This window comes from Protopterus annectens, chromosome 2.part1 (assembly GCF_019279795.1).
Source record: "Protopterus annectens isolate FY-2018-M chromosome 2.part1, PAN1.0, whole genome shotgun sequence".
Taxonomy (NCBI): Eukaryota; Metazoa; Chordata; order Ceratodontiformes; family Protopteridae; genus Protopterus; species Protopterus annectens.
In genome coordinates, this window is record NC_056729.1 from 1361416974 (window position 1) to 1361431897 (window position 14924).

A 14924-nucleotide genomic window follows, 5' to 3' on the forward strand; every position below is an offset into this window, starting at 1 on the left:
GATCTGAGAATTGCCACTTAGATTCTTGACATAGCTAAAGAATGCCTTGTGGTTATCTTTGGAGTCCATGGAAATTTTTCTTTCGAAGCTAGCCTTGGATGATTTTATGAGGAAACATAGTTTCTTGCTGATACTGATCAGGGATGTCTTCCCTTCTTGGGATTATACTCTTTTCTGTACTAGTTTCCTCATTCTGTTGTATACCTTGTTTATGGCAGGAGTCCACCAGACTGGTTTTCTTTTCTTGGAGGAGTGAGTCTTGGTTTTGTTTGGGATAGCATGATCCATGCATTCTTGTAGGTGCCCGTAGAGTGCATTAGTAAAGGATTTTGCAGCTTGGACAGCATTATCCTTTAGCATGGGGGCTTTGAAACTTCCCACCTTGGTCTTAAGTAACGTGAAGTTTGCTTTTGAAAAGTTTTTCATGGTGGTTTCTTTGACCGGGGATGGTGGCTGAATGTGGATATCTAGAGTGATTAGTTTATGGTCAGATCTAACCAGTGAGGGGTTGACCTCTGGTGTGGAACACCAGTCACCCATGTTGGTGATGACCAGGTCCAATATGTTTCCACCTCTGGTGGGGGTGTTGACCAGTTGATCCAGGGTGTTTGAGTTTATAAATTCTAGGAAATGTTGGGCAAGGGATGTTTGTACTTGAGTAGTTCTTCCAGTTAATGTTTGGGTAATTGAAATCACCCAATATCAGGGTGTTTGGTAGGACCCTTATGTTTCCCAGTGTTTCCAGGAATGCGGAGTGGGGGTCCTGGGACATGGTGGTTGATCTGTAGCAGGCTATAATTTGAATAGCAGTTTTGCCCATTGTTAGTTGCACGTGGATGATCTCTGAAGCATCGTGCTGTGCCACTAACCTGGAGGTGTGGGTATCCTTGATGAATATGGATACTCCCTCGCCTTTTGTATTTCAGTCTGGGTTTTGTGGCCAAAATGTATGGTATGTGTTGTAGCGTGGTTGTGCTGGGGTACTGTCTGGAGCTTTAAACCAGGCTTCTGTTACTGCACATATATCGATTTCCTCCATACTGAGGAGTGCCTCGAGTGCGTGCATTTTGAGGTTTAGACTTCTAGCATTGAGTTGCATTACCCTCAGTTTTTTGTTACTTGTGCTATTTATGGGGGTGGGTTTGTCTTTTGAGCCTTGCTTAAAAAAGGCACTATGGGGGTGGCAAGTGCCTTGGCCAGTATTTGTAAGCCTAAGGGTGACAGGTGCAAGTCATCTCTAGCGAAGCAGTGTGGATTGTCGAGCATATCATCCCAGGCTGACAGACACTGGATCCCCTTTGAATGACACCAGAAGCTTAGCCAATTGTTGAAATTGACATTTTTTTCTCTATACCATGGTATCATTCTTTGTGAGGGTAGGATGCTACTCAGGGTCATGGTCAGACTGGTCTGGGCTACGTGATCAGAGAGCTCCTCCATGTCTCTTTTCATGTAGTCCACTGAGGTACGGCTGAGGTCATTCACACCAACATGGACAATGGCAGAGTCATAGCTGAAATACTTGAGTAGATAAGCCAAAACAGTTGCTGCAGTAACACCATCTCTTCTTACATATAATGACTAAAATAGCACAAGTCCAAGACTCAGTTGCTTCTCATTATTTAGTGACTTAAATCCTCACATCACTGTTTTGTTCACTAATTTGTCAGAAATACACAACACGTATGTGGACCAGACCAAAGATATGAGCCAGACAACTGGACATCCTATGAATATCTGGACATAACATAACATTAGGGAAACTACATTGAGCTGCTAACCATGTCACCAAGCACCATCCAAACTACAGTCAGACTGACACAACACTACCCCAAATCAGCTATATGGAATTACACATGCATGTGCAAATATATCAGGCACTACAGGGATATAACAGTAGTGAAAAGCAGACACTGGTGTGAAAGTGCATATCTACAACCAGTTTCACCACAGTCACAGTGGCATACCATTAAGACAAATGAACACTAGAGTATAATGACTATGTGAACAAAAATATCATGTTTGCCACTGACACACTACCCCTACATATACTACCACAAGTCATAGTGTAGTAGGAATCCTGAGGTGGTATGGGACATGTCTCAGTCTGCCCCTACAAGCATATGCAGCTGATAGACCACCAGAAACTGAGGCAGCATGCACAGTCAGATAGAAAAGGAGCAATGACACTTACATCTAACCGCCCTCCCTACACAGGCCAACTAAGATTTACACACTACACTACTACACAGTCATGACAGTCTGTTAACAATCCCCAGACATACACATACTTCTCAACTGTACTGATTCCCACAGAATGTCCAGGCTTTGTCCTCATATATATGGCCTCTTCTTTATAACATGTCTGGTATTCTGCTACATCCCTGGGATGATATCAGGAATGAAGGCACTAAATAATGATATACCATACCTATCAATCGCTTGCTGCATGAAATCTGGACAAAGTCTAACATACCTGGGAGACAGAGGCTCAAAAACAGGGGCATATTTGAAATATTGCTGTTATAAACTGAGAATGTTGCTGGTGTTACAGGCTTTGTTGTAACACATCTTTTCTGAGGGATATGAAGTCAGAAGCACAAATGGATGTTAACATTTACTGACTGCAGTCCCCAGAGTTTGCTACTGTTTTGCCAAGGACAAAAACTCTCTGAGGAACAGAGCAAACATAAAAGTCAAACCTCTGGCTATTCTACAGATAGTCCTACAGTTGAGAGTTATATCAACCACATAACACTGTCAGACTTAAAATCACACAGAAAATCGATGTCCACACAAACCCTGTTAAACTAGCATTAATCCAACTGTATAACAGCAATACTTACATTCTGTCCCTAACTCTGGAACCTTCTCCCCCATTTTGTTGGACTGTCTCCATATTTTGTGTTGTAAGAGGTATTTCCAATTACCCTCTGTGATGCTATTGTTCACACACCATCATGATGTCCTCTTCACAGGCAAGAAAAAGGTGCAACTCCCACATGAAGTACTCAATTATAGGAGTGTGTTGCCATGCCATTGGCTATAGGAATAACAACACCGCTGTTTTGCATGCAATTAGCAAGTGGGGGACACCAGTTGGTGCACAGGCCACCACCTTCTCATGAGCATTACCTACAAAATGCAAGCTGCTGCCTATGCAAAACAGGTGTATACCTCTACATCTGGAGGGAGAGAGAGAGAGAGAGAGAGAGAGAGAGAGACAGAAACACAAATCAAAAGCAAAATCAACAGTACTTGGAAAAAAATGTATGTCAAACAAGTAAGCATGTAATGGAATGCAGTAGGGGGTAAGTAATAATGGGAAATAGGAAGTTAAACAAATATGTCTCAACAAGACTTACTGTACTGATATATTGATGATCAGCACATATGGCCATAGCATCTGGGTCTATCTTCAGTGACATAGATCACAGCTCAGGCCCCTGAGTCACCCCAGACAAGGATGGCTCACATATGACTACGACTGATGTGTCTGTTGAACAATACTGACTGTGACACTGCTGGGTCAGCTACTGGAATGTCGTAGATATGCATATGTTACTTGTGAACACAACTATGATATACATGTTGTCTCACAAATCTAAGAGACCTATACAGGGTATGTGCATAGTAAACTACTGTCACAGACGTGTGTGTTGAACTGCATGTGATATACTGAGCTCATACCATTCAACTGTCCAGTGTTATGCACACTGACCATATGTGTGCCTCATATTTGTAGTTATTTACTCATAGCGTTGTGTTATGTCTGGCAAATCTGTGAAGACTGACATTAGAACATAATAGCATACATATGAGTGTCGGGCATCCTCCAATGTATTTCTGTGAATGCAAAGTCTACTGTGCTATCAACTGACTTAAGTGTGTTTCAGCAATATTAATAAAGTGTCACTAATTGTGAGCCATTGCCCCCCATGCATGTGTGCCATCCTCCAGATGTCCTGCTCTAACAGGTTGAGAGGTATGACTGAGCAGCAAGAGTGTAAATACAGTGTGCCAAACTGACATAGAACAGAAATGTATGTATGCATGAGTAGGTGTAACTGGAAGCCTCAAAACAACAGATATGAGATTCAAAATGTCAGGTAAATAAGCTGTACATGTTGTACATGTGTGTAATCTTAGTTTCTGTGCATCCAACAGACAAATTTCTACAGCTACTGGTTGTTGCATTGCCCTGACACAAACATGGGTGCTAGAATAAGCATGATTATTAGGTTGAAATTGGAGAGGTGTCCAGCTGTGTTATGACCTTGTCTCCATGTCTACTACAAACAGCTATATGAGCACCTACATAGCTATATGGACTCACCAATACCTGACTCGTAAAACCTGCCTCCACCAAGCTACAGTAATCCCCTTTGCTGGACAGCAGCAATACACAAACCATATAATCGGTCACTATATTGGCCGTATAGGGGCAAGTAGGAGCAGGCACCAACTTGGAAGCAAGTCAACCTTTGTCCAAACAAGCATATAAGGTCACAGGTGAATTATTGTAAGGCTAACTATGAGTACAAATTTGACACATCCACTAAAGCCAATCACAAGTCGTGTTCACATATGTCTTAAATCTTAGAGGCAACAACCCAATCCACCCTGTACTGGTGGCAAATCACACCACATACACACATGCCATAGCTATAGCCAACCCGCTGCAGACAGGTTAAGGGAAAACATCACCCCCCGTCCCACCATCAGTATAGGTGGATATGCACAGCACCTGCACCCCTCCCCTCATCATCAGGGAGCAGGTCCATAATGCCTAATCAAAGGCAACAAAAGTAAGTCTCCATTGGACCTGATAACATCCCTGTCTGCATCCTACATGAACTCAGGCATATGCTCCCAGCTCCATTACACACTGTGTGCAAGCAAGGCCTGAGCACCATTGACATCCCGTCTGTAAGGAAGATGGCCACTGTCAACCCTCTTCACAAAGGTGAATGATGAATGGTGGATTATGCAATTTACTGGCCCTCATTGAAGGAAACATGACACATCAGCACCAGGAGTGCAATGCAAGCTCATACTGTGATGATAGATGACAGGAGTATGATGTGGTCGTAAGTGATGGCTACTGCTTGTTAATGTTGATGTGTAGGTTCTGTAAATAATGTTGACCAATATATGAGGTCCTGTGATGTGTTTTCCCTGTTTATGTCTTCCAGGTGAAATGCAGCATGCTAGACAGCCGGCATACACAGCAGCTGAAACTGCAGTCATTACAGATATGATCATCCAGCACCATGGGGTGATGTTTGGTCATAGCCAACAGAATCTGTGGGAGCAGACCACAGAGTAAACAAGGTGAGCCACCATGGATACACATATGATCAGGTCAGGCATCGGGTGACTGGCCTGATACGTCATGCCCGGCAAAGGGCTGCTGCCATGGCCAGGGACCGTATCGCCACAGGTGGGGGTCCTGCTATGCAGACCCTACTTACACCAGTGGATGATCTCCTTGCCAACCTTGGGGCAGCCTCCACATGCCAGCAAACTCAATACACACAAGTCACGGAGGTGGGTGGCAACCAGACAACAGGCAAGGAACATCCAGATAAGGCCCCAGTGGACATCAACTGAATACTGTAGCAGTCGTAATGACTTCTGTAGAGTATCTAGATACATATGTCAGGTCAAACTGCATTTGTGGGTGAGGCTTGTAATGCTGCACATCTATGGTGAAGGACAGCAAATTGTGCAGTATTAGAGTTTGTACTATACATGTGCAGAAAAGCAGCATTCATCTTGTACCAATGTCACATGTGAGTCTGCTAACAATGCCTCTCCCCCAAAACTACATTGGTACCTCTGGTCTGGATGTGGGATAGCAGCCTGAAGCCGGTGAGTATGGGATTGTCCTGTTGTGGGTCACCAATATCCCAGGCATATTAAGGTCATGCATTTTACCATGCACACAACTGCCGGATGTTGGAGTTGTGATAGCTTCCAGGGCTGTTTGCACACACATTCATGATAATGCTCTGGGCATTGCACATGACCTGGCAGTTGATGGAGTGAAAGCCCTTGCAGTTTACATAGACCCTACCCAGTTCACTGGGTGGTGCTTTGATGTGGATGTGAGTGCAGTCTATGGCATCCAGTACCTCCAGGTAGTCTGCTACATTGTGGAAGAGGTGCATATTGCTGGTCCCCTCCTCATGGGTGCTGAGGAAGTAAATGTGCTCACCGGCATGTGGTAGCATGGCATCCAGGAACTGGTGGAGTACCCTGGATGCAGATGCCAATGAGACCCCTATGATGTCCCCAGTAGGTCTTTGGAAAGTACCTGTAGCTAGTATTCTTAAGGCTACACATACCATGGTATTTACTGGGGTGGGTTCCCCCTCTGTTGGCTCTGGCTGGCACAGCTCGATGGGTTGCTGAAGTGTGTCCCTGTCCACCCTGTAGTGCTCTACTATCCCAAGATCATGTAGCCATTGGTAGGTTACCCTGGGTCGGAACACTCATCTCCTCCTCCTCAGTATGGGCCGGTTGTCAGCATTATCCTCCACACCACCCTCAGCCTTTAGCACATACTGATGTGTCAAAGTGACAGCAGCCCCTAGCATTTTGTCAGTTAAAATTCCCAGGTTTACTCCAATGGTGCAGAGTTTGTGGGAGAAACCAGACTGAAGGGTGTTTGCATACTTTATACTGGTGTGCTGCAGATGCTGCCTGTGTGATTGGCTGAGTATGATACATTCCAGCTGCCAGCCATATTATTCATGGCTTTGAATTGACCACTGTGAGTGGCAGAGGCATTAGTGGTAATTCGTACTTGATTGCCTTTATTCTGCTATTTCCCTATTTTCTTTTCTTTTAGTAAAATTTCCTCCCTTTTTCAGCCCTGCAGCCACCTGCCAGCTATATTATTGAGTGCTTTGAATGGTCCATTGTGAGTTGGAGAGTCCCATATTAGGGATTTGTACTTCATTTCCTTTATTTTGCTAGTTCTTTTTTTTTCCTGTTTCCATTATGTTTAAGCTCCGCGTGCGCTGCGCAAACAGTTGTAGCTAAGGTAAACAATGCTGAGCTGTAAAGGCCCTCCCCTGGGGGTGAACACACTTATTGTTTATAAACTCAACAAAGCACAGCTAAGCAGCCTCAGACACACTCCCTTGTTTAGCTGTGCTTAGCTGAGCACAAACAGGAGCTGTAGAGCTCCAATGTGCTTACGCAAGCATGACACATTCCCTTTTCATGTCAGCTGCTTCTCCTGCTTACACGACTGCCTTATAGCTCCTACACAATTAGGTGCAGTTCGGCAATGGTCTCCTTTTTGTGATTCAGTAAATTTCCTTCATTACATATTCCAATGCCTTAGTCCCTAGTTACAGCACTGCACCAGCGCCTTTCCCCTTAGCAACCACAGTTGCCTGCTATTGTTTTCTTTCTGCATGCTACCCACTATAATGGTAAAATGCAGATTTCACTTAGAAATGTCTTTTTCATTTTTTTTTATTTTCTGCACCCTCTCATTTGTGCACCACTGCACTATGCTTAAACGGCAGAAATCGGCCATAAAAAAGTTTTATTTTTATAAATTTGCAATCCTTTTCCATGCCAATGGCCATATATTTGGCCATTGGCATGCCTAAGGATTAGAATACATGCTTTTGTTCACACTGTCATGCCCCATTTTGATTTTTGCAGAAATGTACATGGTGAGTAACTGAGTACATTTCTGCAAGCTACACTATTCTGCCACGGATGCCTGCCTGGTTACTTGATCACTAATTGTACTCATTTGCATGGTTTTCACCAGTAAATGAAGTCATTAGTATAATACAGTCATGTCTGTGGCAGAATAGTGTTAGCAGGCTCGTGCATGCCCCCAGCTTTCTTTACTGAATTGCTGGGCACCTATATTCTGTGCAGCAGCTACTACACTATTCAGACACGGCATTTCACCATTATTGAATCCCAGGGAACATCTTTTTTATGGTCTAGCCATAAAGTAATTTAATTTCAGTTATTTTTCTGAAGTTAACTTCCTGTATTCCAGTTTCCACTGTTAAAATATACATTTAAATAGTTACAATAGTGCATGTACATTTCTGTTCTATTCTAGTAGGGTACACCGTGGATACCTTTCAAGCAGTACTTTGCAAATACCTTCAAGCAGTTTGATATACACATGACATACAGTTCTAATACATTTGTAACATAAGCATCCTGTATAAATCATATTGATATTCACAAATGACATAATTATTTATAAAATTCCAGATAGCTGTGCTGGCAGTACCTCCTCTGTCACAAGAACAATGTGCACAGAATATACAGAAATATGTAAGAGGGAGGGGAAATGTTCAAATTGTACTAAGATAATTGATTTAAAAATGCTATGTCACAAAGACAATTTTGTAATAATAAAACTGTGCAATCTTTATGTTATAATAATTAGTGGTGGTCACACTTCCTAAGCAAATACACGTAAATAAAAGCAGACTTGGTATTATAGGATGTATATATATATATATATATATATATATATATATATATATATATATATATATATATATATATAGATAGATATACAAAGCTAGCTATGAAAACAAGATTGCCACTGATTCTAAGGACAACCACAAAGCATTCTATAGCTATGTCAAGAATCTCAATGGCAACACCCAGATCTGTTCTGAGTTACAGCACAATGGCACAAAATTTACAGAACCAACTGATATTGCCAACATCCTGGCAGATAGGTTCAGTGCTATCTTTAACCCCTCTCACCCCCTAAAGGGCCCATATCTATACAGGAAGAATGCAGAGTCCCTGTAATCACAACTTCACAGGTAAAAACAACACTCTCTAAAGCCAAAAACACAGCATCCATGGTACCAGACAACATCCCAGGCTGCGTTTTACATGAACTTCAGAATGAACTGGCTCCCCACCTAAGCACCATGTTCAATCATAGCCTCATGTCAGGCTTTGTGCTCACTGAATGGTGCACAGCAACAGTTATCCCACTCCACAAAGGGAGAGCCACCACTGATCCTGGGAACTATCGCCCTATTAGCCTGATGGGCCTGGTCTGCAAGGCCATGGAACTTATCATCATGGAATTCATAAACAAAGACATTGGTAACCTCCAACTCTGGACCCCACCCAGTTCAGGTTTGTGAAAGGCAGATCTTGCCTTCTGAACATGGTCGACTTCTTTGAGGTAGTCACCAAAGCCATAGATGGGGGTAAGGTGGTTCAGACAGCCTATCTTGACCTCGCCAAGGCTTTCGACACCATCCCTCATTCTGGAATTATAGCTAAACTCACTAAATAGGTGTAAATCCCTATGTCACAAGATGGGTTGCCAACTGGCTCACTTGACAGAACCCAAACTGTAAAAGTTGCAGACTACAAATCTGACTTCAATGCAGATGACTGCAAACTAGGAGCTATAGTCGAGTCCCCAAATGATGTGGACATCCTACAGAAGGGCCTCACTGAGACAGATGCTTGGAGTCAGAGCCATAGCCTCAAGCTCAATGCCAAAACTGCATTGTAAACTCTGTACCCATGAACTACCACATAGGCGGTATTCTTCTTAACACCGAATGTGTGATAAGTGATAAGAGACCTTGGGACCCAGGTGGACAGTAGTCTCTCCTTTGATAATCACATTGCCACAGTAGTCAGGAAATCCTTCTACATGGCACACTTCATCACAAAAGGGTTCTCATCCAGGAAAAAAGAGGTCATTGTTCCCCTCTACTCGACACTCATTAGACCCATTATAGAGTACAATGCCCCTTTTGGAATGTACCTCACAAGACATCTGCAGCAGCTGGAAAGGCCACAGAAGTACCTCACAAAGAGAATTACTGGCCTCAAACAGATGCCCTACACTGATCATCTAAAAAAACTCCAGCTTTACTCTGTAGCATATCGCCTACTTCAAGGTGATCTCTGCCTAACATATAAAGCTATGTCAAACCCAGAGCTGTTGGACATGCTACAACTAAAGAAATTCGAATCCCTCCGATCTACATGCTCTAGGCACCTAAATCTTGTCACCACAATAAACAGGACATGCTGGAGGGATAGATTCCTGTCCCAGAGACTTCCCATACTTTGGAACAAGCTACCCATCTTTGTCAAGCAAAGTTCCTCATTAACACTCTTCAAGAAAAATCTTGATGAGTGGATGGGAAATAGGAAATACACCCCAGGGATCACTTCTGTGGCTCTGCTTGACAGGAGCACATAAATTAACTTTCTTGGGTTGGCGTAAGCCAGGGAACTTTGTTGGCTAGGCTTACTTAGGCCCTTGGGCCGATAGCCTACTACCTACCTATGAACCTACCTATGAACCTATGGATGTTACAGTTATGCAAATTAACATTTTAACAGAGGGGATTACATTAGATATGAATGTCATTAGCATGCTGAGTAGAGACAGCAACCTCTGATCAATATTAAATACATACTGCTGACTTAGTTCGCTATGCTGTCATTATTGTATATTGTAGAACTGAAAGTGACATGTACCTGTTTTACATGATGCTGTGCAGATGAGACGCAAACACTTGTGAAACACAGGATGGATAATAAAGCCGTCATGGATCATCAGGTTAGGATAATGTTATCTAAACCTTTATGAATACTACTAATATTAGTAATGGTATCTGCTCATGCATGGTCAAAGTACATTATCAATACAAAACAATTCTTAATGTTCCAATGCAGTAGGGATAAGTAATGATGAAGAATGTGTGTTTAAGTGGTTGTACATCATTTGCAAGTGTATGTGCTGTACTGCAATCATAACAGTACAGAATGAAGTGTTCAGTCAGCCACACATTTCACTGCAGTTCACTTGAGTACATTAAACAATTTCCATGTAATGAAGTAATATAATCCAGTAAGAATATTTATTTTTGTACAAAATGTCTTCCTAAAGTGCAGACTGAGAACTTTATTTGCACAGATGTTGACAAAGTATTAACACATAAAGTATAGTCCTGATACAGATTTGCTGTATCCAGGACTGTTTGTAAGCTTCTGAGCGGTGCCAAAGTCTTCTCTTCAATTTTGCCCTTAGTTCTGCTAGTTCTCTCGTCTTCTACACTTTTACTAGCTTATTAGTTTAGCACTTAACCAGACTTCTTGTAGCAATTATTGTAGCACACACAAGTGCTACCAGCACTAAACGTTCTACAAGGAAACAGCTCCAGTACTTATTATTAATGCCCACCCCTCCAGGCATGTCTAAAGGTCAGTTCCCTGTACTTTCTTCTATTAACCTGGTGAACTTGGGCATCCTGAGACAATGTAGCAACTGTCTCATGTACACTGGCAAACCTATCCTCTTATCTCCCAACTCTCAGACTTACGACAGATATACTTATATATCCATATTGAAAGCCATGCACTCTCCAGCCAAGACTGGAATAGCTGGTCAAGAAGGGAAGGTCAATATTTGCACCACACCACATGAAACACATAGCTCTCCAGAATACACACCAGCACTGCCTTCACATAAAAACACAAACCGCACACCCACCTTCGCGGAGGCTTTCAAAAATCTACCCAAACAACAGAGACCTCCAAGGCAGAAACACACTCGACCACCACAACAAAACATTAATCAAGAGACACATAATTCTCCTAAACAGTGTGCCACTCAACCAAAGCCCCTAAGGCAAAACAGCATGCCCAACATACTAGTCATAGGTGACTCGATAGTGAGGTACACTGATGTTCCACTCACTAGGTTGAATAAGGAGAAAGTAACAGTCAGCTGACTATCAGGCGCCAGGATCTGCCACATAATGCATGCACTCAGTTCCCTCAACAACAGGTACAAATATGACTCTGTCATTGTACATATGGGTGTGAATGATCTGAGACGCACCTCCCTGCACTACATGAAAAGAGACATGGAGGAGCTCTCAGATTATGTAGCCCAGGCTGGTATGACCCTAGCCCTGACCAGCATTCTACCATCACCCAGAATGATACCACAATACAAGCAGAAAATTATTGATTTCAACAATTGGCTAACTTTATGGTGTCATTCTAAGGGGATCCAGTATCTGTCTGCCTGGGATGACATGATTGACAGAACTTGATGCTTTGCCAGAGATGGCCTGCTTCTGTTACCCCTGGGGTTCCAGATACTGGCCAAGGCTCTTGCCGCCATTGTAGTGCCTTTTTTAGGCAGTGTTTCAAAGACCAAATTACCCGTAACAACTGCAAACAAATGCAATATGAGGGTCATGCTGCTCAACGCTAGAAGTCTAAATCTCAAAATGCACTCACTTGAACCACTCCTTAAAATGGAGAGCATCGACATTTGTGCTGTAACAGAGACCTGGTTCAAGGCAGGCAGCAGAAAACACCCCTGCATTACTAGGCAATAACTCATTCCACACCTTTTGGCCCCAACACTTGGACCGAAACTCCAAAGGCGGTGGTGTTTCCATATTCATAAACGATGCACACACCTCTAGACTGGTAGCCCAACATAACACATCTGAGATACTTCAGGTGCAGTTAACATTGGGTAAGACACCAATTCAGGTTGTAGCCTGCTATAGGTCCCCAACCATGTCCCAAGACTCTCACTCCATGTTCCTAAGCACCCTGGAGAATATTAGGGTCCAACCTAACACTTTCATACTGGGTGACTTCAACTACCCCTCCATTAACTGGGAAAACTACTCACGTACCAGTACATTTGCCCAACTTTTCCTGGAATTCATTAATTCCAATGCCCTGGACCAGCTCGTTCTTACCCCCATTAGAGGTAGCAGCATCCCTAACCTGGTCATTACTAACATGGGCGACTGTTACTCTACACCAATAGTCAACTCCTCCCTGGTTAGATCTGACCACAAACTAATCACCTTGGAAATCCACCCCCCCCCCACAAAGGTAAGCACCATGAAAAACTTCTCCAAAGCTAACATTGGGCTCCTAAAAACAGAGGTGGCTAACTTCACAGTACCCATACAAATGGACAATTGTTTCATGACCGCCGAGTCATACACCAATGCACTGTACGAACACATACACAAATGCATCAATCTCACCATACCCAATAGAACCAAGATACTCTCCTCCAAAAAAAAAAAAAAAGAAGCTAATCTGGTGGCCCCCTGCCATAAAAAAAATCTAAAACAGAAGGAGGAAACTGATGTGGAATAAGGTAAAGTCCCAAGACTGGAAAAATTCCCTTATCGGCCTCAACAAAAAGTTGAAATCCCTCATAAAATCCTCTAAAGCTAGCTATAAAAACAGAATTGCAGCAGATAGTAAAGACAACCACAAGGCCTTCTATAGTTATGTAAAGAATCTCCAAGACAATACCCAGATTTGCTCTGAGCTACTGCACAATGGTACCTCCTATACCGAGCCAACAGATATTGCCAATATACTGGCCAACAGATTCAGTGACAACTTTACCGCTCTCTCCCCTCCTAAAGGACCAATCACAATACCAGTAGATTGCCAGGCACCCAGTGTTACTGCTGCACAGGTTAAAACAGCACTGTCCAAGGCCAAGAATACATCTTCTATGGGGCCTGACAAAATCCTTGGCTGTGTTCTACATGAACTACAGTGTGAACTGGCACCTCATCTGTGTGCCCTGTTCAATCACAGCCTCACCTCAAGCTTTGTCCCTACCAAATGATGCACTGCTACAGTCATTCCTCTCCAAAAAGGAGGAGTGACTACAGACCCTGGGAACCATTGCCCTATTAGCCTGATGAGTCTGATATGCAAAGCTATGGAACCCATCATCATGGACTTAATAAACAAGGACATAGGATATCTCCAAACTCTGGATCCTACACAGATTGTTTTGTGAAGGGTAGATCATGCCTGCTCAACTTGGTCGACTTCTTTGAGTCAGTCACCAGAGCTGTGGATGAAGGCAAGGTGGTTCATACAGCCTACCTTGATTTTGCCAAGGCCTTTGATACCATTCCCCACTCAGGAATCATAGAAAAACTCACTAAGCTAGGCATCAACATCTATATCACTAGGTAGGTTGCAAACTGGCTCATATATAGAACCCACAGTGTGAAAGTAGCTGATTTCAAGTCAGAGTCACGAGTGGAGTCTCACAGGGTTTAGTCCTATCCCGTCTCCTGTTTGGTATCTACTTCTCTGAAGTCCAGGCCAACACAAAGGAACTCCGGCTGACAAAGTTCACAGATGATTGCAAGTTGGGAGCTATTATTAACCCCCCAAGTGATGTTGACATCCTACAGAAAGGCCTCACTGAGACCAACGACTGGTGTCAGAACCATGGCCTTAAGCTCAATGCCAAAATATGTGTCATCATCCCCCTTGGGGTTAAACACAGTTCCCTTGAATTACCACATCAATGGTAGTCCACTGAATACAGGAGGAGTTATAAGAGATCTGGGAACACAGGTTGACAGCAACCTCTCTTTTGACCACCACATTGCTCCTGTGGTCAGAAAGTCCTTCTATGTGGCACATCTCATTACTAAGGGTTTTGCATCCAGGAAGAAAGAGGCTGTTGTCTCCCTCTACCCTTCCCTCATTAGGCCAGTCATTGAGTACAATGCCTCATTTGGCATGTACCTCACTAGACACCTGCAACAACTGGAAAGGCCACAAAAGTACCTCACAAAGATGATCCTAGGCCTTAGACACTTGTCCTACATAGACAGACCCAAAAAACTCCAACTATTCTCTGTCTCATATCGCCTACTTAGAGGCGATCTCTGCTTGACTTACAAAGTGATGTCTGACCCAGCTCTGTTAGAAATGCTGCATCTAAAGAAATCCCAATCCCTAAGCACCACATGCTCCAGAGACCTCAACCTCATTATCACAATCAACAAAACATGCTGGAGGGACAGGTTCCATAACCCAGAGACTGCCCATACTTTGAAATATACTTCCCA